The 27,904-nt window shown below is 39.7% G+C and overlaps 1 long non-coding RNA gene across 1 annotated transcript; it reads right to left on the reverse strand.

Annotated features, from left to right (window-relative positions):
* Positions 1-10,177: 10,177 nt before the first annotated feature.
* LOC116065786 lies at positions 10,178-27,688 on the reverse strand. The gene is made up of 3 exons (XR_004108812.1): positions 27,674-27,688; positions 24,236-24,240; positions 10,178-10,287 (listed from the first exon to the last, which is right to left on the reverse strand). It is a non-coding gene; the product is annotated as an uncharacterized LOC116065786 (long non-coding RNA).
* Positions 27,689-27,904: the final 216 nt, after the last annotated feature.

Consider the following 27,904-nt stretch of genomic DNA (forward strand, 5'->3'; position numbering starts at 1 on the left):
CACACACACACAGACACACACACACACACACACACTTACATATACAGTATCTTATAGATGTGTGCAAACTTGCTTACTCAACAACCAACTCTTTGTTAGGCATGAGAAAGTGTGGGAATTTGTACATAAGATATATTCCGTGGGAAGGGCATTCCACTGCCTCACCAACTCAACTCAACCTCAAAATCCAACATGGCTGCTCCGTGTAGCAGTGAAAGCTGTAGTGATATACTGTTTATTACAGTACTGTCCAACTTCTGTCTGGGGACATGTGGCTATGGTCTTTGTCTGGACAAAATATAACAATACAGTTGTTATCAACTGGCTAAAGCAAAACCCAACCAGGTTAATTCCAACTTGTACTGGAACACGGTCAACTCGGGTGTGACGTCATTCCCAGCTCCGACTTCCGAGGTAAATGGAACGCAGCATAACAGGATGACCCTTCACTTCCAGGTCAACTTGATCAGGTGACACTCAGTGGATTCAGACTTTGATCATTACGAGCGCGAGAATCTATCGCTGACTCAAATGTAGTTACACAATTCCTCTTGCATGCTCAAATCATCTGTTATGCTCATGATTCTGTCCTCTCTCATGCACAAACCTAATTCTTACAAATCTGTGCCTCTGTGCACTCAAAGGTTGACTTGCAGACTGAGCAGCATTAATTTGAGTCTACCCACGTCTCTGTGTGCAAATCCAAATGTGTACTTTCTCACTCACCAATTACTTTGCTTCAAATCTCAGTGTTGTAATTATTACACAATAATAAAAAAATAAAAAAAAATGTAGGAAAGCTTACAATCATTCATTTTACACTTGGGGGAAAGTTGAAGAGTTCACTGTGGTGGTCTATGGCCACAGAAGCACATAACCCATTTGGATGTGCAGAGACTCGGGCCAAACTAAATACTCAGGCTGCTTTCCTTCAGCCTGCCGTAAGTTTGGTGCTGCTCCAGCTGGTGCTCGGAAAGAAGATGAAAGACGCAGATAAAGAATTGGCACTTTGTTCCTGGTGAAAATAGAAGATGTTGGAGTCAAGACCTGTTAGTGCTTCAAATCATTCAATGAAAAACCCCACAGTGTGAAAACCTGAGAATTTAGAACTTCTTGTTTGTCTTAAATCATATGTAAGCTAAGAGAGTTAGTGTTTGCTGTAACCATTACTCCATCAAGGGATCCCTAGTCTTGCTTGCCAGACCTATCTCCACAGTGCTGCTAAGTAAGGTCTGGCCCCTCCACAGATACACCCCTGAATAGGACAAAAAAGGGCCTGGGTTGTTTGCATTTCTTTAAAATCAATCACAATCATTTTGGGTGGCACTAAGCTACAGACGCAGCGACGGTGGCTCTGCAAAATAGTCTCTGGAAGGAACTTGTTTTGGTAGAAGATTTGCACCCCGCAAAAGAAAACGCCACACACAATATTAAATGAAGTTAACTGTTGACACAATACAGTAACGTGAGCTAATTACATTAGCTGGATACATGGTTAAACATAATTTGCTCTTACCAGTGTATCGCCATGTGTATTTTGTCCATAGCAAATCCCCCCAATCAGTCCTAAAACGTCCCAGTTAGAGAGTAAATGCCGGAAACATATTCTTTGTAAATATTTTTTTTTATTTTATTTTTATATTTGATTATCAGGTAAATTAATTGTCGTTGATTCCAGACTAAGTGATACCTAGTGCCGACAGTGTGTGAGATGAAGAACAAAACCTATGAAATTTCATTATGAGGAGCCCTGCACAACTCGTTAAATGTATCATGGGGCATACGAGCATTTATAATATGATTGTATATTGTATTAAGATATACTTTAAAAACCTGCACCTGACCTTTAAGACCACATATAAAGCCTTGATAAAGAAACAACCTGGGTAACACTAACTTGGTGAGGACGGTGGTGGAGGATAATGGTAGTGATGGCCAAATGAAGCCTCATGAAGCTTCATGAATCCTTGTTTTTATTTTCTGAGCCCACTAGTTGCTGCTCTTGGTTTAACCCTCCTGTTGTCCTCGGGTCTAAATTGACCTGTTTACAACAACTTTCTGTATCAGAACTATGACAAAACAATGTTGAAAAAAGTGACAGATGTTGGAAAAAGCTACATTCGGTCAGCAGAGAAGGTGATTGGCTGCAATCTGCCGCTGCTCCAGGACCTATACGCCACCAGGACTCTGAAGCGTGCTGGAAAAATTGTGGCTGATCCCTCCCACCCCGGCCACAAACTCTTTGAGTCACTCCCCTCTGGCAGGAGGCTGAGGTCCATTAGGACCAAAACCTCACGCCACATGAACAGTTTTTTCCCCATCCGCCACTAGCCTTATCAACAAGGCCTGGAACCCACCCTGACTCTCTCCACACTCCACCCCTGGCTCTCCATGCCACTGTACTCTCTCTGCTGTAATGCTCTTTTTATTTCTATTTTTAATTTAATACATACTGTGTACATATATTTATACTTATATTGTTTATACCTATACTTATATTGTTTAATTTTCCATTTAGAGAATGTGTGACGTGCATTCCTTGTATGTGTTAAAAAACATACTTGGCAATAAAACCCTTTCTGATTCTGATTCTGAAAAACTCAGGAAAAAAATCGTCAATGTTTTTTTTTTTTTTACGTGGAAAAAAGTGACCAAAAAAATAAAAAAAAAACATTGCCAAAGGTGACAAAAACCTGTTTAAAAAAGTGACCAAAAAATTGGAAAAAGTAAAAAAAAAACATCGGAAAAAAGCGACAAAAAAATTGTAAAAAAAATTGACAAAAACATTATTAAAAAAACGGCAAAAACTGACAAAAAAAAAGGAAAAAAAGTGACAACAAAAATTGACAAAAAGAAAATGAACAACAAAATGTTGAAATTTTGACCCAGAAAAACACAAAGTTGCATGGTCGACGGGAAGACAACACAAGGGTTAAACAAAAAGGCTCAAGGAATGACAATTCAGTGTGCTTTCAACCCTTTGTTGAACAGAGAGCGCCATCTAGTGGGCTCAGAAAATAAAATGGTTCATGAAGCTTCATTTAGTCATCACTAGATAATGGTAATATATGTCTTCTACATCAGAGTTAGTGGTCCTAATGACAGACACATCATCCAGCCTTTCACTACCTGTCCAACAAATATGGTGACACTATGTACTGTAGACTGTGTGCTTTTATAAATTCAGCACTAATGTATCTGTAAAGTATTTTTGACTTTTTTTGTAAATAGGATCAACTCTGGAAATGTATCGCCCTTTAAGACCTGCTCAACACTGACTTTGAGTTACATCTGGCTTTTAAGAGTCTCAATATCTGACATAGTATTGAAATACAGTATGTCTCCCATAGACAGCCCAGTGAAGAGAGATTGTTGATGTCCTGACTCTGTTCCTGGGACTTTATTTAAACAATACACATTATCTGATGTCATGCTTTTCAACTTTAGCTCCGTACATTTTTAATCTCTGCTCTCTAGAGGTCTGTAGGTCTGCTGCTGCAGTGCTGCAGCTGTATCTGAAACTATTAACCCTGACATCTTGATACGTAAAGATATAACCTTCTCACACATTCTATCGAGATTTTCATCACCCTATCTAATTGCAAGAGCTGACCAGAAAGTTCACCCCTGAACGTTGTTCTTCACAACATATTGACAGAAGATATGTGATTTGAATTGTTGCCCATTGTTGAGAACAGTTTGACTTATGAAATAGGAGTAGTGGTACTGAACATTTGTGCTTATTTCCATATATGAGTTATCAGTCCAACAGAAGCTGAGATTTAATGCACTTTTAATTGTACCATTATGTATTGGACCTTGAAGCATAAGCAGGCTGAGTGAGGCCCTCACATTTTTATTAGTTTTGCAGTACCTATCAATACTACTGTGCCATTTAAAGACATTAAACTCTGTAATTGCACTAATTGGAGTTATTTGTAAAATAAATAGAAAGGAGCAGCCATTAAAATGCCCCAGGAGCAGTTTGTGTGGGATAAATCTGATAAAGTGGCTGCCTCTGTGTTTATACTTCGTTTTCCAGCTCTCAATAAATGATCCAGAAAATGTCCTAATGAAGAATACAGGTGGGAAAGTCGTTATGTATCCGGGGGGGTCTGGCTACCACTTCACGTAGGGAGAAGTGCTCTATCTGTGGGTGACCCAGAGAGAAAACATTCTCAGCTAATGACTGCTCAGAGCAACTAGCATGGCTGACTGAAGCCTAACTAACCCCTCGTCCTCCACTGGAGCCTGTGTGCAAATGAGGCAGTCCGTAAATGAGGCAAGTCGCTGAGCATTATTCTATTACAGTTTGGACACCTGATTACGGAGGCTTAAGGCACAATACGATAACAGACCTACCTCTGAGCACTGATGAACGGGACCTTCAGAGCAACAGATCCTCATACCAAAACGACAGTTTGTGACGTTCGATTTACTGCCGTACTGTGGCCGTTTTAAGCATTAACCATATCATGTAACCACGGTGGGAGGTTTAATCATGTGACCATTCTATGTAATGAAACGGCCGTAGTTAACAATGTGAAACGGAACTACAGTAGTTAGGTTTAGGCAACAAAAATACTTTGTTGCCTAAAGGAGGGACTGGCTTAAAATGAGCCGGGCATAACTACTAAAATGAGGACGTGACTGTGTCACAGACCAAGGTTCCTGAAAATTGGTTAATAATAAACTATTAAGTCTATTGACTTTTGGTTTTACGCAGGACACAAACCTAGGTCTCCTGAGTGAAAGTCACGTCTGTTTGACCTATCCACCACCCAAACTTACGTCGCCTCACTTCCTCATTTGCTCCTGCGATATTTACTACGGCTGCTAACTAAATATGGGTAGGTATGAGCTGCTTGCACAATCGACCTAAACGGATGTTTTTTGGTGAGGACGGTCTGTTCACAGTAGCCTGGCTCTGCCCTTGTACGTACTACCGCTCAATTTTCATTTTCCTTCAGTACTCCGTCTGGGTTTGCGGTATATTCTTGGGTTTTCTCCGGCCAAATCTTTGACGGTCCAATCAGCGAACAGAGGGAGTGGCTGAGAACGATGACGTTGAGGTTGTGTGCTAGTTTGAGTTGTAGTTCCGTAATGGCGGTGGAGAGAGATCGATCCGTTGTGGCAACGCTCCCAAATATACAGAAGTTAAAGCCCGAGCAAGAACAATCTTTGCTGAGTTGTGTTGGGGGCCATGATGTTGTGGCCCTCCTCCCCACGGGGTTCGGGAAAAGTTTGATTTTCCAGCTCGCTCCGTTAGTGGTGAAGGTGTTGGCTAAGGCTAACGCTAGCAATGCTAAGCCAACGTCACGACCAAACATTAGCGATTGGTTATGGCAGATCCAGAGTGGCTCTGGGCAGATCCAATAGTTTTAAACTTCAACAGAGTACCCGCCTTCAAGGAAGTTAACACTTGTCAATGGAGAGTGGCCAGACTCTCTGTACACATGAAATGTACCAGAGTCTGGTAGGACCAGGCTATGTTCACAGAACAAACATTTTATTACTAGGGCTGTCAATCGATTAAAAAACATTTAATCAAGTTAATCACAGTCATGGGTTGTGATTAATCACGATCAATTGCAAATTTAAAATACTAGGATTTACTTTTAAACGTGCAGTGTTGAAATAAATATTACCTGGAGGCATTTAGATCACGTTCATTTTCTCATGAACAATATAAGGTGGCTGACAGTTGTAGCGCTTCATGGTCATGGGGATCAATATTCATTTATGTTCATTATTAAGTCCACAAAGTAATTTCTTTCTTAAAACATGTAGATAAATCTGCCAGTGCAGTGTGATTATTTAACCTGTTTCTACTTGTTTCAAGAGAATCTTTAAATAAGACACACTGACTGATTGCTGATTTGAATCAAGACAATTACCGTTAAATTGACTTGTATAAGAAACAGGTTGAAATAACCTCACTCCACAGCAACGTTTTCTTATATCAACAACATAGAAACCCTCTGGCTGACTTCTTAAAAAATAGATTTTTGCGTAACGCAGAGAAAGCTTTCAGTTGGAAGAAGGCCACAGAATATGAAAGTTCTGGTAAATGTCTGTAATTGAACTTTGAGCTCAGAATATTTATCACAGACTATATGGTGTAGCGTTTTGTTTCTAATTGCAGTGACGAAGTGTTTTGATTTGCCACAGCCGATCATTCCTCTTACTGCTTTCCTCTCCACAGCACCGGCAGCTAAGGCTCATGGGTAGTATTTAGAGCTATGCACCATCCCAAAATCAATGAAGTTAAATCATTCAGAACATAAACCTATAGTCTGGTTACCTTATACTTAGTCTGGATCGATGACAATTCATTTCCAGGTTAATCACGATGTGTGTTGCCGCTGTCTAACTCCGTTCTCTTCGGGAAATGACAACAAACTTCGAGCTAGCAAGCTACACGCTGAAAATGGCAAGTTTTGAAGAAAATTGGCTTGTGCAATACGGCAGGCGTGCTTGGTTCTTTCGGGGGATGATTCTAAAGATTTACAAAGAATATGTTTATGGCATTTACTCATTGACATTTTGGGACAGATTGGTAGGGACTTGCTATAGACAAAATACACACGGCGATACAGTGGCAGTAGCTCAATCCGTAGGGTTGGGTTGGGAACTGGAGGGTTGCCGGTTCAAGTCCCCGTATGGTAGCTGGAGAGGTGCCAGTTCACCTCCTTGAGCAAGGCACTAAACCCCCAACTGCTCCGGGCGCTCATCTCAGGGAGCAGCCCCCTCACTCTGACATCTCTCCATTTGTGTGTGTGTGTGTGTGTGTGTGAGACCAACCTGTGTGTATAACTGTAATAAGATAAGCCTTCATTGTCTCCTCATTTATCTTGGGCATTCGAAAGAAACGAAATGGCGACACATCGCACGTAAACACACAATAAACATACAGTTAACCTACATAGAAACATAATCATACATTATCTCATCCAATGCTTCAGTGGACATCTAATAAACCTCACACAATACCCCCCTACCGTTCCTCAATAACTCAGTGAAATGTGAATTAAATATTAAAATAAAAATACTTCTTCACTGGTAAGAGCAGATTACTTTTAACCATCTAGCTAATTTAAATAGCTCACGCTACTGTATTGTGTCAACAGTTAACTTCATTTAATATATGTGGCGTTTTCTTTTGCAGGATTGCAAATCTTCCACCAAAACATGTTCCTTCCAGAGACTATTTTGCAGAGCTACTGTCGCTGCATCCGGAGTTTAGCGCCGCCCATGACGATTGTGATCGGTTTAAAGAAATGAAACAACCCAGAGCATTTTTTTCTTCTTTCCTGGAATGTATGTGTGGAGTAGCCAGACCTGTCTCCACAGCGCTGTGGAGATAGGTCTGGCAATCGGGACTGCGTTATACCTAATTGTACGTTAAGCAACATTGAAGAGATTAAAAGAGAACTAGCAGCCCCTCCTCACACTGTTCCTTATGGTGACATCTTTTCACATCAATGAGATTCAGACTGTGATAGATTTATTTCAATCAAAAATGTCACAGCACTTCTACACACTCGTCATTTTACCATTGAAAGCCCATTATTTACTGTGATGGCACGACAGTAAGGCTTTTCCTGTATATTCTTCATCAATGAGCAGGCATCAAAACAGAATGTCCAAAACTCACTTAAAATTATCCAGTGGTTATCAATGCAAAGGACAGATGAAACATGACTTCAGCCTTAGTCAGAACAGATATGTGGACTGTGCTGCTCATACACAGCCATCATGGCTGTGGCTGAGCCATGGTCTGGGAATGGTGTGGATTAGGGGTGTCAATTTTAAATTGAAAACCCAACGACATGACCTCTCAATTTTAACGGAAATCAAAAGCAGTAGCGACAATTTCCCCTGTATTTCTTCCCTCTGCCTCCGCCTACTTGTGTGTTTACCAAAAAAAGAAAAGAAAATAATTGATTGATTAACTGATCCTTTCATTTTCAGCACCGGAGGTTGCCAGTTGGTTAAATAAAAAATTAAACTTTGGTTAGGAAGTAGTGTGCTAATGTAGGACCCCATCAATCATAAGAAAAAACTGATTTAGAAAATACATTTTCAGGGCTTTAAAGTAATCAAAAAAGAAAAATCAATACGATACCCATGCCTTCCCTACATCAGAGGCAGTACTAACACAGAGGAGATGGAGCACTCATCTGTCAGTCGTCTTTGCAATTTGAAATGACAAAAGATGGCAGCGCTGACTGAAAGCCGATGCACAACTGTTGATCACACAAGTGAATATGAAGATGTTTCCAGATGTTTCGGTCAGCTCCCTGCTGTGACTGCTTTTGTGCTAATACCACACCAGTGTGTGTCTTCATGAAACCACTTTTGAAGTTTACACTGTTTGGGAAGCAGTGGATAGAGGATGAAGCATCTGTAGCTGAAAAAAAGAACAATTCTGGGTAACACTGTACTTGAAGGTATCTACATAAGAGTGACATGACACTGTCATGAACACGACACTGTCCTGACACAGTCATGACACATTAATCCTAACCCTAACCATAACTTGTCATGACAAAAACCGAATGACACAATGACAAAGAAGCGTTATGTCATAAACGTTTGACTTGTTTATGACACGTTCATGACAGTGTCATGTCACTCTTATGTAGATACCTTCAAGTAAAGTGTAACCCCATTCTGTCACACGTATCGCTGAGCATCGTTCAAAAAATGTAGATACCGATACCGTGACTTCGATACCAGTTCCTGAACGATTCTTTTTTTCGATACCAATTTTATAAAATCCATTTTAACAAAAAGAAAATTACAACATTACACATTATGGCACAAATCTTTTTATTTATTTTTCGGTTCCTACTACGTGAGCCCGTCTCTGTGCGTAACATAGTTTTTCCTGCGTGTCTCTCTACGATGTGTAAAGTTCAACGGCCAATCACAAGCATTATTAGATCTCGGTAGAAGCATGCTGCGTGCTTATTGGCTCACTGATGCTGCTGAGATTAGCTCCTTAGGTATTGAAATTTGGTAGTGAATGCCGAGGCATTTTTCGATACTCGATACGGAAGGTATTGAGTATCGATACGGAAAATATCTAATTGCGATTATTTTGACTGATATTGCGATTGCGATATGATTCACGATATTGGAGGTAATGATCATTTTTGTGTCATTATTCTCATTTTCATTGAAAAAAAAAGAAAAAAATGATTGAAGTGTGATTTTTTTTTGCGAGGATCTGTACCAAACAAAGATTTTTTTCTTTAGTCTGTAGGATAGGATTTGTAGGCCGGGACATCTCTGCAGCGCCACAATACTTCATTCAGAATGGTTTGACACATATTCTGCCTTTAACAAATATTGCGCCCCCCTGCGATTTGATTTGCTTCAGACTTTGAGAACTTATAGTTCTACATAATATGCTACTATAATACCTATACTGTGTGGTGTACATTAGGGATCGACCAATTATCGGCAATTATCTGTATCTGTGTTTTATTTTACCGATAACCAATAAAGTGCGGTACTTTGGCTCGGCTACAGCTCTGCAAGCAGTCTGCAACACTTACAATAAACTGTTAGCATGTTTAGACTATTTTTGTTTTTATTTATTTTTTTTTAATTTTTTTGGACTGTGTATTATGTTTGAAGTTTCAGTTTCAGCATTTAAACAAACTTTTGTGTTAAGAGTTTGTAACATTCCAAAATGTTAATTTTGACTAAAAGATTTTCCCTTTTTTTTTTTTTTTTTACTGTAAATGCATATCGGTTCCAAATATCCATTATAGGTTGTATTACTACTAATAATCGTTATCGATATCGGCCCTGGAAAACCAGTATCGGTCGACCCCTAGTGTACATTATGCTTTATTCATGGTAGTTAGCCTAAACTGGATAAGACGCCATATGTTTGAGCATGCCTCTGCAGTCTTTGACCAGACAACATTGGGGGTTGACTTTTGAAGAATTGTGCACAGCTCCACAGGGTCCCCCATCTTTGGAAAAGACTCTGTAATTGTACCCGTGCCCAAGACAAAAACACCGAAATCCCCAAATGACTTTGGGCCTGTTGCCCTCGCTTCTTAGCCTAGAAATCTAGACGCACCCTAATGCCAGCAAATGTAATTTGCAGCCAGGGTCAGTCTAGCAAGTCTCCGTTGGCTTGCGAGCTGGAAAAACAGTGCAGAGGGAATTTGAAAGACAACTGTTTATCCCGCCCCTCAGATTGAGCCCTGCCAATGGGGAGCTCCCAGACCTAACATCTTGATCTGGGTCTGGCTTGTCAGGCTACTCACTTCTCTCATTATGAAGACTTTCGAGAAAGTTATAAAAAACATTGCTGTATTATTAAGATATATGAAAAATAGAACAGCTTATTTTCCACCAGGAAGAAACTAGGGCTGGGACGATTCGTCGACGTCATCGATTACGTAAACTAAATAAACTGACTACGTCACTAAATAAAATAAATAAATAAAACTTGCGTGCAAATTAATTAATGTAATGCGGAAATACTGTTAGATACGTGGGTTCTAGGGACACCTAATCTGTAGCCCCGCTTTAGCTCTGAAGCTAGCTGAGCTCCTCCGCCTACATGCAGTTTTTTGTCAGGTCGACGGTCCAATGAGTGAGTCAGAGATAGCAGCACTAAAGGACGAGTATGGCGAGTGGTGGCGACCCACAAGAGTTAGAGGATCCACCGGCCTCTTTAAGATCGCAAGTTTGGGAAAACTTTGAGACTGTATGGCTGCAGCCTGGAGTCTCTCGTCTCATGCCCTCCCGCCTAGTGCCGTCCCCACCTCCAAAACTTCGGTCTTGGGGTCAGTTACAGTAGTAGGCTACAGGCGAGAGAGTGGTGGATAAGACGAGGACTGCGTGTCGCCGTTGTTCAGCAGTTGTTGGGTATGTGAGTGGAAATACATCTAACATGCTAACGCATATCCGACGCCATCACCCAGATGTGCCAATCACTGGAACGAGACAAAAACAACTGTCCAACTTCTCCTCCCTACAGTGCTTAACCAGCCTTTAGATACAAATAATTAAAGTCGAATTAAAGGGAGAAGAGCTTGGATGTTAAACAAGAGCTTATTCATTACTGTACCTACTGTTATAAAAAGCAAATACAGGCTACTATTTTTGCACTTGCTCTGTTTACGGGTTTTTTTAAGTTTTTATTTTTGTATTCCTCCTGAAAGTGACTTTATTTGTTGTTGGATTGATAGCCTACATCTGGCTTCAGGTTGCACTAAAAAATTCATTGTACTTGAACAGTGCAGTGTTAAACTATTTTAATAAATAGAGATTTGAACCTTACTGAAATTTGTTTTGTGTAAATTGTTAATAATTGAGCAATGGGAAGATAATTGCTAATTGAAAAAGTAATCGTTAGATTAATCGAAAAATGAATCGCTAGATTAATCGTTTAAAAAAATAATAGTTTGGGACAGCCCTAGAAGAAACATTGCTGTAGTTAATTAATTTCAAGCATTATATGATGCATAATTCGGTAGTTTAGCTATCAGATAGATAACTCTATCTAAACGTGAGTAACATCCATCTATTTACAAAAACAAGTAACGTTACCTTTACTACTAGCTAAGCTATGAGAACTCCATTAAAAAATCTGCCTTTATTGATGCTGTCATGGCGGAAGAGATATTAATAACAAAATACCAGGTGCTTAAAATGTACTTTGGTAAATCGATGTGTTTTGGTCTTCAATTCGGCATTGATATAATCCACTAAGCAGCTCCTATTTGACTAATATATTATATATAAGTATTCAACTGTTTCGCATTAGCTTTTCATCTAACGTTAACGTTAAAGTTTATTGAATGAAGAAACGTGAAAGGCTGGCTGATACAGTTGAAATTGTACTTAAATAAGTGATATTTGTGCAATCAAATGTATGCCGAATCAAAAAGTGTTATTTTATGAAGCAGAAAATAAACCGTTGAATTCCGTGGGGTTATACACATTTGAGATTAGCGAGGTCATTTATAAAAATGCTAAACTTTTTAATGACATTTGGCTTGACGTTCTTTTAATGCAGGCACAGATGGTATATGCGCTGTCTGGAAAGCAAACTTCGCTTTGAAACAAAAAGTCATCTCGCTACCTTTATTATGTCTCGACAGAACGTGTGTACAGATGTAAGCGAGGCGAGGTCCAGCTGTTTGACGATTAGCTGTGACCTGTCTGAACCAGTCTCCTGTAGGATCTCCCGGGCTGCCTCCTCAGCCCTGCGAAGGTCCCGGCAGGCCATTATCACACGGCCCTGGAGCTTCACAATGCCCGCTGCTGTGGCTTTCCCTATCCCGCTGTTAGCACCGGTCACTATTACTGTCTTTCCGTTCATCATTGTACGTAATTAGCCACTGAGCTGCTGTTCAGAGTCTCAATCATCATCAGTTGACTAACGTTACGTTAGCTTTATAACTACAACGCCACAGACACATTTCTTTACCCACAATACACAACGGGTGAAAGTTGCCTTCGCGGAAGCTCGTAAAAGTGGCAATTCAAATAAATTCATTGTACAATGAACTGTAAACTTCTTATATACTGTCTATGACTGTAAAGGGCAGGTAGCATAGTTACAGTCCATGCTTCTTTTATTTATGTAAACTTTTTTTCTTTAAAAAGTTTTTTTTCCAGGAAACTTCCCAATTATTAGGACATAAGGCGTTAATATTTTATTTTATTTTCTTTATTTTTTTTATTTAACCTTTATTTAACCAGATAGGCCGTTGAGAACAGGTTCTCATTTGCAATGGCGACCTGGCCAAGAAAAGCGTAAGTGTGCAAGACAACATACAGTTTTACATTCAATAAAATACAAGAATACAGAATACAATCAGTCCTTCCAGAAAAATGCGGAGTTTTTTTGTGATTGTTGCGGGCAAAAATCCTTGATTATGCGGCACGTTTTCTTAAAAAATGCGATGGAATATGCGGGATATTTATGCAATTTTATGCAATGAAATTGCGGGAACTTGCAAAAATTGCGGGAACTTGCAAAAACTGCGGTTTCATCATGGCTTCATCGTGGGGTTTGCAGCTTTTCAATGATGTTCACATCGTGTAATTACGTCACTTCATAATGTTCCCCTGGCAACAGGGGAAAATGGCTGCTCTTGTGTGAAGTAAACGCAACATTTTTCAACTTTCTGCTAAGATATATGTGACTTTTTTGCAACGAAAATGCGGGGTGGCTTGCACAGTAATAACACCTTTACTGAAGGCTAGCTCTAGTCTCGCGCTGAAGTCCCGTGATGAAAGTTTAGGTACTTGTATTTTCTCATTCTGTTGCCACAATTCGAAAAGGCACATACGCGAACCATTTCTTTTCCACAGTAGATCAACACACATTATTCTTACTCCAAGCTTCTTTCCACCTCCGATCTTCACTCTTCACACACTACGCTCCGATCTCCACACTACTGTTTACCATTTCCTGCAACAACTGAATTCCCACGGGACTTCAGCGCGAGACTAGAGCTAGCCTTCAGTAACGCTATTACTGTGCAAGCCACAGGCATCATTTGGACCGTTTCCATGTGGTTACATAGTCACTGATATGGTCATAACCACTACAGTGCTCAAATACCTATTTTTGAGGGGGAAATAAACTTCAAGTTTTCGTCGCGAAGGCATGACCTCCGCGGTCTTTTGGTGAAGCGACCGATGGAAAAAGAGATATGTTAGGACTTTGAATTTAAACGGTTTCTTCACAATGTCTGAGTTGAAAACGCATCTTGTTGTCACGCATTTTGTGTCTGTTAAGAGGCACAAAGGCACTTTTTAGAACATGCCCCCACAACTGGAATTTTAGCTAACTGGGAGCTCTGGCCATTAGCTGCAGCAACTCCAGTTTGCTAGCACCGATTTTGGTCGTTTTTTTCCGTCTTGACAGTAGTCCTACTCGAATACATCTAGCGATCAAGATTCAGGTAAAAATCGGCTGGAGTTCTCCTTTAAGCTTTGTTGTCCTTGTTTGTAGCTGTAATGTCTATTTCTGTGTAATCACGGTGAGAGCAACGGGGAGGGGGAACAAAACGGAGCCAAATTCCTTGGATGTGTTCTCATACCTGGCCTGTAAAGCTGATTCTGATTGTGATTGTGATTGCTCTGCTGCAGAGTTGCAAGCAAAACGCTCGAGATTAGCTGATGACAGTGATGATGATGTCAGCTTGTTTTATCACATCGTCCTAGCTCCACACAGAGTGCCAATTTGGGATGCTCTTACAGCTTGAGAACAGAGACAGGTAATCAGTCTGAAATGCTCGCCTGCCAGCCCTCTTCCATGTGACACTGAATTTCAGACGCACACATTTGGCAAAAAGAAGCACTTTGGGATGAGAAAGACATTCAGAATGGACAGAATGCAGGAAACTTTTGACAGAAAATTGGCTTTTTCTGCTCCCAGTGGCAGTTGGGGGCGCATATATGCCAAGATATGACATGTATATTGACATATCCTATCAAATAATTTACGATGTTTTAAGGTTATGGTATTGGAACAGCTAGCAAAAAATGTAAATAAAGCACTAATGGTCAATATTGCTGAAAGCTTCACAAAAAGCTGGTGAAGTGGACTGAGATAAGATTCTCTTGTTTGACATGTTGGCCATAAAACTGTATGACTATGTTGGCAAATATTGGCCACAAGGATTTAAATCATTTTAAGCAACTATATAAACAAATTATACGTAAATTAGAAATTATTGAATTACTACTGTATACTTTATTTTGAAATTGAAATACCAGTGATACCACATATTTGTATTACTGACACATTTTACTTTGAAAACCATATATCTGATTTCCCCTCTTTGGTTTTCAATAAAGACTTTCAATTTGTGAAATTTCTTAAACTTTATTTCCAGTAACATTATATATATATATATATATATATATATATATATATATATATATATATATATAGTCCGTAGTATATATATATACATTTGACACTTTTTTCCACTACCACCACTAGTTTTACACTTATCCTTGGAATCCATTGTCAGTAAACCTCATTCTTTTTTTCAGTTAATAAGAAAAGCTGAAATTATAAATTATTTTGACTAATAGTTAACAGCAAAAGGAACATATGTTGATAGATGACAGACGTAAAGTTTAGTCGGGATAAGGTTTTGAAACCATTTAATTTTTTCTTCTTCAAATCCCAAAAAAAAAGTGATCCTTCATTTTACTTGCTAATAGTGTTGAAAGGAACCATCCATGTTATTTTTTGGGCAATTTGGTTGAAAGAAACCCAAATTTCTGATAAAGAAACTTTGAAAACGGGTCTGATTTGACCCGAGGACAACAGGAGGGTTAATACCTCTTTACCTTAATGGGAAATTGAGCGTTATCTCAGTAATGTATTTGGCTTCGGTTGGTTCTCTCAACCACACTTCCCTTATCCTGTATCCTGGGAAACATTTTACTACAATTTCTCATGAAAAGTTATTTAAAGTGCAAGGTAGAAGCCTATTTTGGATTTGTGTTCCAAGGAATCAAAGTTTTCCCCACATCTCACTGACGATATTTTGTGGGGTCTCCACACTCCATATCGCTCTCCCCATTGTGTCACCCTCTACTTGTTATTACATCAGATATGTAAGTGAAAACGCCTGGCATGGGAAAATGGGAAACAATGGTGAGGAAATGGTGCGTTCCAGCCCTATTAGACTGATGGAGACCTCCATCTTAGAATCAGATATCACTTATCTGACAAAAAATGACTTAAGTGGCTCCTTTTAAAAGGTATTTTTCTACATGAATGCTTGTCTGCAAAGCAGACACTGTGGACCTCTGAAGATATTTGGAAGATTAATTCAAAACGTCAGATTTTAGATTGACAAATTTAAAATGCTATCGGCATAAGGCTCTGTTTACAGCAAGACTGAGGGCCAGATGTACGTACATTTGCGAATGTAGCGTTATCAGCACCATGTCCAACCCGCAGAAAGCGCACGCTGTGATACTTCAGCTTACGTTGTATTTACCAAACCTGCAGTTCAGTTAATCAGCGCCTTTCTCCGCCCACTATTCCGTAAATTGCGCTGTAGCAAAGCGTTAAGTACTTGTGTTCATGACCTCTTATCTTTGGAAAACAGCAGTTTGACAAAAAAGAAAATATCTATCTTTTTCCTTTTTTCAGCCACAATTTACAGTCTTCATCAGTGGACAGAGAAGTCTTCCCATTACAGGGAGTCTAGTCTATATCCACGACGTTCCACTTCCGGGATTGCTCCGGTGCCGCAGGAAATTCTGCCGGATGTATGTCTTTTTCGCCGATGTCCATTTCCTTCCTTTTTCGTTGTGGTAGCATTTTAAACTCTGGTGGATTTCTGAGGACTACGGTTAACTGCTCCTCAGATCTCTGCAGGGTAAATCCAGACAGCTAGCTAGACTATCTGTCCAATCTGAGTTTTCTGTTGCACAACTAAAACAACTTTTGAACGTACACACGTTCCACCAAAACAAGTTCCTTGCCGAGGCTATTCTGTGCTGAGCTTAGCGCTGCCCAAAAAAATAATTGTCCTAATGTGAGTAATTAACTTGTATGGAATTTGACAATCCATATAATTTAAAGGCCGTTTTCTCAAAATGAGCCTTAGATACCGACGCACAAGGCACCCTTTAGCGTCTGTATGTGACGCATCGGCATAGCAGCAGCTTGACCGTAGAGTAGATGACGTAGTATGAAGAGCGGTAGCGGGTAGTATTGAAGATTGAAAATCCGTGTAATGAGGCAGGTTGGGGGTGATGGATGGGTCAAACAACACATGACGTTAACCCAGGAGACCAGGGTTCGGGGTTGTTGTCCTGGGTGTCACTTAGACGTTCATTATGTAACCCAACCCTAAATCTTTTCCTTACCCTAACTAAGTAGTTTTACCCTACGCGTTGAAAAATGACACCGAGGGGTCCCGAACAAGAGCATTAAAAAGTGACGGCAAGGGGTCCTCTGTGGTCCTTTGACGAGTTGGGAGTGAAAATGTGTTGACATGTTACATTTGACTCCAGCAAGGAATGAAAGCACCATCTGAATTCAATCACCAGAAACCTCTTATTCATTCTTCCTGTCATCAAAGTGTAAAGTTATAATAATCCGGATCCATTTGTGTGTCTTATGGGGAACAGCAGAGTTATATGCATTGGGACCTAAAGGGAGTAGTTTTTCTTGTAATGTTATTATGCCTTTAATACATTTGATGGGGAAGAAAAAAACACTAAGCGCTACGTGTTGTTGAGATTTTGGAGGTGTGTTCGACGAGCAGGAAGTCAGTCTAGTGGAAATATTGTCCTTATCATAGAATTAAAATGGATAGAAAGGCCATTTCCATTCAAATCAATGTAGCAGAAAGGTCAGAGCGGCAGCCATTTTTATGTGTACCATTGACATGGTAATGTATAATCTTTTAATCTAATAAATTGACCTTCGGCAGTGGAGTAGTAACATTACGAGGCAGAGCGCCAGCCGGCAAATAAGTCAAAGTTAATGCTTCATCCACACAAAGCACATTTCTATTTCCAGATGGGTAATTTAACAGCTTTGTTCGGCTCGTTTTCTGTGGACGACGTGGCGAGGGGGTAAAGCGGAGTTAGCAAGCTAACGTTAGTCAGCTAACAAGTCGTCCACCGGCTGGCTGGCTGGTTCCACCATGCTTTTACGCTGCATAGATTACAGAGAATGAGCTGAACAGCGGGCTGGGTCTTGCGGTCCGTCCTCCTAACTCCACTGCAGCTCTGGAGAACGTCTCCCGAGCTGCGTCGGGCCGCTCTCATATATATGTCTATGCACTCTCTTTCCAACGAGCTGTGGCATATTGTCACCATGACAGCTAACAACAATCGCCATTTGGTTGTGTACCACTGAAATAACCAAAGCAAACAGACCAATTGCCTTTCTATCCATTTTATTTCTACAGTCCTGATAGTGGCACTAGATGAAAGGTAAGGGAGTCACCAAAATCATGAGGATTCATCCTGTGAACACCATGAATATCCACAGCAAATTTCATGAAAATTCCATGCAAATAAAGCTATTAATTGTACCTATATATACAGTATCTCACAAAAGTGAGTACACCCCTCACATTTTAGCAAATATTTCATTATATCTTTTAATGGGACAACACTGAAGAAATTACACTTTGCTACAATGTAAAGTATTAAGTGTACAGTTTGTATAACAGTGTAAATGTGCTGTCCCCTCAAAATAACTCAACACACAGCCATTAATGTCTAAACCGCTGGCAACAAAAGTGAGTACACCCCTATGTTAAATTCCCATAGAGGCACTTAATTTTTAAAGGCCAGTTATTTCATGGATCCAGGATACTATGCATCCTGATAAAGTTCCCTTGGCCTTTGGAATTAAAATAGCCCCACATCATCACATACCCTTCACCATACCTAGAGATTGGCATGGGGTACTTAAAATAAAATTTTAAAATCCATAAAATCATCTCTCAATGCAAATCAAACCAGCTATTAGGCTAACCGACATAAAACCATGCCAATCTCCAGGTATGGCGAAGGGTATGTGATGATGTGGGGGTATTTTAATTCCAAAGGCCAAGGGAACTTTATCAGGATGCATAGTATCCTGGATCCATGAAATAACTGGCCTTTAAAAAAGAAAATCTGTCTGCCTCTATGGGAATTTAATATAGGGGTGTACTCACTTTTGTTGCCAGCAGTTTAGACATTAATGGCTGTGTGTTGAGTTATTTTGAGGGGACAGCACATTTACATTGTTATACAAGCTGTACACTTAATACTTTACATTGTAGCAAAGTGTAATTTCTTCAGTGTTGTCCCATTAAAATATATAATGAAATATTTACTATAATGTGAGGGGTGTTCTCACTTTTGTAAGATACTGTATTAAGGTTTACAGGTAACCAAAATGATTAATCATGGACACCCACCCACTTCATATTTCAAACTTCATAGCAATCTGGCTTGTTGTTGACAAGATGTCTAGTTGGAATACTGAAAAGATCCACTTTATCTTTCCTGTTTTAAAGTCAGTATTCTCTGTTTTGTATGCTGTATCTTTCCTGTTGTCAGGTCAATATTGTCTGTTTTATATGAAACCAAGGATTTGGGATGTGATTGTACAGTCAGGGGATTTATTTACAATCCAAGCCCAAAGGTTGTACAGCACCTTTGGTTAATTCCTGACAAGAATCTGTAAGGAATGGCTCCACGTTATGATTCTGACTGGATTCTGGTCAACTTTCTGACCAGTGATGTTGACATAATCTTCTTTCCATACAATTTATACACTTCAGCCTGACAGCTAAAACAAAGTAAAGTTAGCCAATCTCCAGTGGTCTGCCATCAATTTAAAAAGTCGCTATTTTTCAATTCAGCAATTATGTGATTTTCTTTTTTCCTCGGCTGCAAATTTTCATTTGTCCAAAACGAAGGCCTGATGTTCTCTGTGCTGTTATGTGTTTCTCGTTCCTGTTTTCCTAGGGTTATTGCCGCAAAAAATACTGTTTCCTCATAGGCTGCCAATTTAATGAAGAACATGTGTGCCAAAGTTCATTCCGCCATGTCATGTAATGGGAAATTAATTTCTATGCTCATACAAAGAATAAGTCATTATGAATCTTTTTTTATTTTTTTACTGAGTCATGTTTCTAAAAATGGTTCTGTCTAATATCTTGCATGTCTTCCAAAGTAATCCACCATAATAACATCATTCTTCATAAATCAGTGTTGCTTATTTATATGACTTACACACACTGTAAATATACACCAGTGATACAACGAGCATGGCTGAAAGACGTGAAAAGAAACCAAAAGAAACCTAAATAAACAAACCGATAACGAGAAATGATAAAAGATAAAAACCGTAAAACTGAAGAGAACAGAGAAAAAAAGAACAGCTAAAGAAAAACATGAGAAGTGAAAATATAGATTTATAAAAAAATAAGCACCGGGATGGTGTGTTATATAGACAATACAAAAGAAAAAGAAATAGAATTGTCTTCTCACATTTGGCAGCATGTCATTTTGACTTATTGCAACTTGGGTCTTACTTTTGTAGCTTCGTCCATCATTTTTTATCAGTCACAATAACATTCTACTCGTCTAAGTAACTGCTGAGCTCTGGGAACACAGTGTCAAGAGCAATCACACGATCAGACAGGTTGGAAACGAACCAAGAGTTTATCGAGATTGTCTAAAGCAGTGACTCCTAACCAGGAGTACTTCTGCTGTTGCCAACACTTTTTAGCCAGCAACTAAATTATGATTTGATACAAAGAATATATCAGCTGTAACACCTGAATATTACATGTTGCAGTAGCACAGAAGTTTAAACAGGTAGCTAAAAGTAATGAATAAACCGCTAAAATATTTAGCTTAAAGTTATGGGCCATAAGATTTTCATCTAGTTAATTGTCTAGAAAGTACCTATCAAAAAGTGAGTTAAAACAATGGTGAATGAGCATTTGACCGACTGATGAAAGCGCTTGTATTTGCTGCTTTGTCAAGTAATAGGATCTGAGTGTCTGTGGTGACTTTTCTGCCCTAAATTCAAATTCAGCTCACAGTTAGTGACGCTTTTGACATCACTCAGCAGTGGTTGGTTTCTCCCCGTCTGCCCAGGTGGAGCTTGGCAGTGCCATTAATGCTGCATTCCATTGTACTCGAAAATTGGATTCTTCCGACGAAGAAAGATGCAAAGAAACGGTGGCCGGGCGTTACATTACTGCTAACTCACAATGGGGGACCAACAAAAGAGAGAAACAACTTCGAGTCCAAATAAAAATAAACCAAAAAATAAACTCCCACTCCCACAAGACGAAGAGCTGATGCTGACTGAGATGACATGTCAACCTCTGCCATCGACTGCAGCTCTCAGGTGGGACACAGACACCTGACGCCCGGTCTGTACTCCCTGTATTGAACCACCCTCTCTCGGAGTTGCTTTTCGGGATGAAAGTTCAGGACATGATAGCCAGCTGGACTCTCATCTCTGCCCACGGCAGCAGTCAGAGCGTGTCCCCACACGGCCCATATCTTCACAGATGTAATAGTTCTTAGCAAGCTCATAGAATTAACTGTTATTAGTGTGGACTGGGGCATGTGAAGGCATAACGCAAGTTAGAGCTGCCAATCTACCGACCACACACAGTTGACACATGCCTGCAATTACATCTTACCGCCAAAGCTGCCGCTAGAAACAACCTAACTCAAATCTTTACGGACAAAAACTTTAAGGTATTGCATAAGCAGGCTAAAGTGGTTAGATAAAGTAATGGCTAAACAGTTGAAATAGCTAAAAACGTAATGGTCCAAACATTCATCTTCACTCCAAGTTGTAGTCATAGTATTAGTATCATTTCAGATTGTATTGTTCAATGGTGTTACCGTATTTAAATTACTGTGTAGAGGTTTGGGGAAACACATATCAAAATTCATTGAAATCGTTAATTATACTTCAAAAAAGAGTAATAAGAATAATTCTTATGAACACTGGATATTTGGAACACACCAATTCACTATTTTCACAGTCTAAAGCATTAAAATGACTTGACCTAGTCGAATTTCAAACAGCAGTAATTATGTTCAAGGCGAGAAACAATTTATTGCCTGGCAATATACAGAAAAGATTTTCTGAAAGAGAGGGGGGCTACAACTTAAGGAGAAAGTCAAATTTTAAGTCTCCCAGTTTTCAAACTAAAAGGAAAAGTTTCTGTTTATCTGTCAGTGGCACTAAATTGTGGAATAAACTAAATAATGAATTAAAGCAATGTCTAAACATATTCCAATTCAAAAAGATGTTCAAAGAAATTATATTCCAGAGGTATAGAGAAACACAGTGCAATTAATAACCTGGGCTTATATTGAACAATTTGTGGTATGTGTATAATTATTGTTGTGCATGGGTAAATATATGAATGTGAATAGGAATTCTGAATATATATTTTCATTGATTACAGATGTATTATCTCTGTAGACTTATTATTTTGTAGCTAACTCATTTAATAGGATAGAAAGGGTATAAAGGGGTAGGAGTACATAAGTTTTACTTCTTCCTACTCCTTTTTGCATGTGTTAATAGAGGTCTCTAAGTACTGGAAATTATGGAGTTTTATTTTTTAACAGTTTTTTTATTACTATTTTTTTCTGATGTTTTATTTTATTTACATGTTCAAAATAAAATATATCAATTAATCAATCAAACAAACATAGATATTGACAGTTCAACAAGTATGAAAAAATAATAATATCCATGAACAGTGTTTTGATTTGAGTGATTTGGAACATATACGTTGGGAATTGATGAAGGGGTACGTAGTAATGTGAGTTTATCTGAGGATCTGGGAACTACTAATCTAAAGTACCGAATACCAAAATGTTGTATTTGATTCAGGGTTTCCCTCAGTGTATTGCAAGCCTGGCGGCCCACCGGGCCTAAGTTGTCCTAAGACGTTTTTTAAACTACAGTAGTTAGGGGCGCGGCTCGGTTGGAAACTTAGACGTAGTCATATTTTCAAATCTCCACTTAGCTTTTAGCTCTGACTTATTGTTGGGCCCTATGGAATCTGTCTGCGATTCCGTCCATGATTCTGTTATCACAGAAACTATTTGGCTCAACATTAATGCTGCCATCAGTCTGTGACTGGCCCCAGACGGGCCCTCGTCAAAAAAAGACACTTGCCACCGGGCCTAACAACTTTTCTGGGCGAAACCCTGTGATCACTAGTTGTCTTCACACCAGATTCAGTCCTCTGTACCCTGTTCTTCTTCTGAGTGTGAGGCATTAGACCCTTTTTTCAAAGGGCTGAAGCCTCCAGTTGGCACACTATTAGCTTACCAATACTGAAACAAAGATCTTATTATCTAAGTGGCAGCACACCTTTTAAAGCCAGGGGTGGATCTACAGGGGGGCAAGGGGGGGCAGCTGACCCCACTGTAGGGCCTTGCCCCCCCCAGCTGCCCCCCTAACTTTGGTGTTCAAAAACCTGTACTTGTAAAAACAAACTGCCACTATGTCCTCAAGCTTCTTAAAACATTGAAACAAACAATTCATTCATATAAATTGATAATAAATAATAATTGTAGATGTAATCTTAGCCCCCTGCCCCTCAAATACTTAGCTATGTCCCTGCATCAAACGTGCAGAGCGGCGTTTGCACAGTCTGGCTCGCACACAGCGAGTCTGCTGCGGTGCGGTGGCCCTGCATCCCGGCAAAGACTGGAGCAACTGAGCTGCCCCCCCGAGCCTCTGAAGGTGAAGTCAGTTTCCCCAGGTGAAGTTTAAACACACGTTTAATTCAAAGTGCTCATATTATGCTCATTTTCAGGTTCACAATTGTATTTAGAGGTTATATCAGAATAGGTTTACATGGTTTAATTTTCAAAAAACACCATATATTTGTTGTACTGCACATTGCTGCAGCTCCTCTTTTCTCCCTGTGTGTTGAGCTCTCTGTTTTAGCTACAGAGTGAGACATGACACTTCTGTTCCATCTTTGTTGGGAGTCGCACATGTGCACTAGCTAGGTATGGACTACTAGCCAGTCAGACGCAGAGTATGAGGGCGTGCCATGCTAGCAGCTAGGTGAGCATTATAACGTGTGTTCCAAAGTGACCACATTTGTCTCTGAAGTAAAGGCTGGACTACAATAGAGCTGTTTGGAGCAGTTTGTGAACAGTGTTTTCTGTTGGAGATGGTAAGTCCCTTTGGGGTGGACTTTTGGCTTTTTCACTTTGTAAACCTATAACATGCACAAAAGATATATAACACAATAAAGGAAAGGGAAAAATAATATAATAAAATATAATATGAGCATTTTAAAGTTAAATTAGTAATAAATGTAATGTAAAGTCCACATGTTTTCTTTCCTCGTCCCCTTACCGTGCACCACAGTAAATGATGGACGGCCTGTGCTGCATGTCATTACCTTCCCGTTATGTCATAGCGGACAGTAGAGAGGGAAACAGGAGTGTTTACTTCCATGTAAAGTGAACCAGCCTGCTCTGCTGGCATTTCATCTATCAAATTAAGTCACGCTTAAAAAAACACAAGATGTTGAGCTTGGAATGAAAGGCAACCTTAAAATTACAGGTGTAGCGTGATGTCATGGTGACTTTTTTTAAAAGCTGCAGAGTACTACGTGTGGAGGTGTTATTTTAACATTATGCTCGTATAATGTCCATGTCCTAAGTGGACTTAAATTGTCACATCAATAACGCTAGCTATTGGCTGTGCTCGTTTCCCACAGCTAGTTGTCGGGTTTGTTGTTATGATACTATTGAGTTGCTACTAAGTCTTTTAAAGATACATTTGGCAAGGTTTTTATTGGCCCTCAGCGCCTCATGAGTATTGTATATCTGCCGAGGTTCATAGGGTTGTTAATCAATAGTGATGACTCATTGATTTCTTGGCCAGGCGCTGAAACTCCCCACCCACTGGAATTTCAACTCCCAATTCCCTACGACCTCCTGGTATTTCCAGCTGCTCAGCCATGGAGGACAGTGTAACGAGTGAGGGAGCTCAGTTGCAACACTTTTCAGGCTAAAAAAGCCTTGTTCTTCAGCCAAGAGAGCAACACTGAGCATTGAGGTTAGTCCCCTGCTGCCAGGCAGTATGCATTGATGACTGATGACTACAGATTGCTAAAAGTCATTGTATTCAACGCACATCTTAGTATAATGAGCAGACATGCTTTTTAGTATAGATGTCTCCAATGGGAATCAGATCTTTGACCCCTACACTGTTTCTGTGCCATGTTTTTGCATGTATTGCAGTGATGTTGAAAATGATCCATGAAATGGTTCTTCAGAGGGAAATAGGTCAATTCTACTGAAATCTGTTTAGATTTTCTTGTACTCCAAATTTAACGAGAGAATCTTATAAAATAATCCAATTTTAGAGCAGTGTATTTCTAAAGCTACTAAAGCCATGAGACATGACAAATTACTGAAATATTTGACCCCTTAATGGGCCATTGGGGGGTTTCTCATTTGCCTGGAAAAGCTCACTAGATTCTGAGGAAGACTGCTTTTAATCCCCTGTTGACCACATCCTCCTTATGTCTCATTTTAGTTCAAGGATCTTTTTGTTGTTTGTTTTATCAACTGCTGTTTCCAAGGACTGAAATAATTAACTTTGTGGTCCTTAAAATGTTCTGAAAAATGGAAATTCTACAATTCCATGACAGGTTTGCATAGTGTCGAAAGCCCCCGAACAGCTCACAGAGTGAACCTCGTGTTGAGACCGTTTTGTCAAGAATTCAATTCAATTCAATTTTATTTATAGTATCAAATCATAACAAGAGTTATCTCGAGACACTTTACAGATAGAGTAAGTCTAGACCACACTCTATAATTTACAAAGCCCCAACAATTCCAATAGTTCCCCCCGAACCCAGATTGGGAGCTGGTTCCACAGGAGAGGAGCCTGATAGCTGAAGGCTCTGGCTCCCATTCTACTTTTAGAGACTCTAGGAACCACAAGTAACTCTGCATTCTGGGAGCGTAGTGCTCTGGTGGGACAATAAGGTACTAAGAGGTCCTCAAGATATGAAGGAGCTTGACGATTTAGAGCTTTGTAGGTCAGAAGAAGGATTTTAAATTCAATCCTGGATTTTACAGGAAGCCAATGGAGAGAAGCTAATACAGGAGAAATATGATCTCTTTTCTTAGTTCTTGTCAGAACACGTGCTGCAGCATTCTGGATCAGCTGGAGAGTCCTAAGGGTTTTATTTGAGCATCCTGATAATAAGGAATTACAGTAGTCCAGCCTGGAAGTAACGAATGCATGGACTAGTTTTTCAGCATCATTTTGAGACAGGATGTTCCTAATTTTAGCAATGTTACGAAGGTGAAAAAAGGCTGTTCTAGAGGTTTGTTTTAGATGGGCATTGAAGGATAGATCCTGATCAAAAATAACTCCTAGATTTCTGACAGTAGTGCTGGATGTCAGGGCAATACCATCCAGAGTAATTATATCTTCGGCTAATGAGGTTCGTAGGTGTTTCGGGCCCAGCACAATAACTTCGGTTTTGTTTGAGTTTAACATCAGGAAATTGTAGGCCATCCATGATTTTATATCTTTAATGCATGCTTCAAGTTTAGCCAACTGACTGGTTTCGTCTGGCTTAATTGACAGATATAATTGGGTGTCATCCGCATAACAGTGAAAGTTAATTGAGTGTTTCCTAATAATATTGCCTAGAGGAAGCATATATAAGGAGAATAGAATTGGTCCAAGCACTGAGCCTTGAGGAACGCCATGGTTAATTTTAGTGTAATTGGAGGGTTTATTGTTAACATTAACAAATTGCGATCGATCAGAGAAGTAGGACTTAAACCAGCTTAGTGCGATTCCTTTAATGCCAACTAAATGTTCCAATCTCTGTAACAGGATGGTATGGTCAATAGTATCGAATGCAGCACTAAGATCTAATAAGACAAGTACGGAGACAAGTCCTTTGTCTGAAGCACTTAGAAGGTTGTTAGTAGTTTTCACCAGTGCCGTCTCTGTGCTATGATGCTTTCTAAATCCTGACTGAAAGTCCTCAAATAAGCTATTGCTATGTAGAAAATCACATAACTGATTAGCGACTACTTTCTCAAGGATCTTGGAGAGAAAGGGAAGGTTAGATATAGGTCTATAGTTGGCTAAGACCTCAGGATCGAGGGTGGGTTTTTTCAGTAGAGGTTTTATCACAGCTACTTTAAATGACTGCGGTACATAACCTGTCAATAAAGACATATTTATCATATCTAGCAATGAAGTGTTAACCACAGGTAACGCTTCTTTAAGTAGCCTCGTTGGGATGGGGTCTAAGAGTCAGGTAGATAGCTTTGCTGAAGAGACCTTTAGCATTAATTGTTGAGGGTTTATAGGATAAAAGCAATCTAAGTATATGTCAGGTCTATTCGTTCTTTCTAGCGGTCTGTCAGTTAAAGGTGACCCGTTAGAGGTTGAGGGCAAGAGGTGATGAATAGTATCTCTAATTGTTATAATTTTATCGTTAAAGAAACTCATGAAGTCGTCACTACTAAGAGCTATAGGAATAGATGGCTCAATAGAGCTGTGGCTATCTGTCAGCCTGGCTACAGTGCTGAAAATAAACCTTGGGTTGTTCTTATTTTCTTCTATAAAAAATGAGGTTGTATACAAATCAATGTGTTTGAAAAGGTTTAGCCCCATTCCAACCCAGTTCCAATCCAATTGCACCACATCAGAGTCAGAATCAGAAAAGGTTTTATTTCCACAATAAGTTACCCTTACGTGGAATATGCCTTGGTGAAAGGTGCATACATAAACCAAAACAACCACACATATGAAACATTATTATGAAATAAAGAATAAATACAGAAAAAACAAATATATACAGAAAAAATAACAATTGCATAAGAAAAAAGTGGCTGAATGGGATGAGTGCAGCATTTGCAAAGAATATATAGGATGTGCAATGGGCAGATGTTAAGTCCAAGATGAAGGTTTGTGCAAGTGTAGTGACTAGGGTTAGGGTTAGGGTTAAGAGTCAGTGACAGTGGGGGTCCGGGGCCTTGTTGATGAGGCTGACTGCTGAGGGGAAGACTCTGTTTTTATGGCGTGAGGTTTTGGTTTTGATGGACCACAGGCTTCAAACTGTTTGTGTCCGGGGTGAGAGGGTACCGGCTGGTTTGACACAGCAACAACTGTAATGCTGGCGGGCACAGAACAGACAAAAACCCAAAAGCACAACGCGAGAAAGCGAGTAAAAGCAAGTCCACAATCTTTAATCCGAGAAAACAGGCAGAGATCCAAACCAGGTAAACAAACAAAAAATGGCAAACTTAACCAGGCAAGGGGCAGGCCAGGAATCGGAGGAGCATAGGTGCAAATTTACAGGGGCGATAAGGGGGT

Source organism: Sander lucioperca, chromosome 18 (assembly GCF_008315115.2).
Source record: "Sander lucioperca isolate FBNREF2018 chromosome 18, SLUC_FBN_1.2, whole genome shotgun sequence".
NCBI lineage: Eukaryota > Metazoa > Chordata > Actinopteri > Perciformes > Percidae > Sander > Sander lucioperca.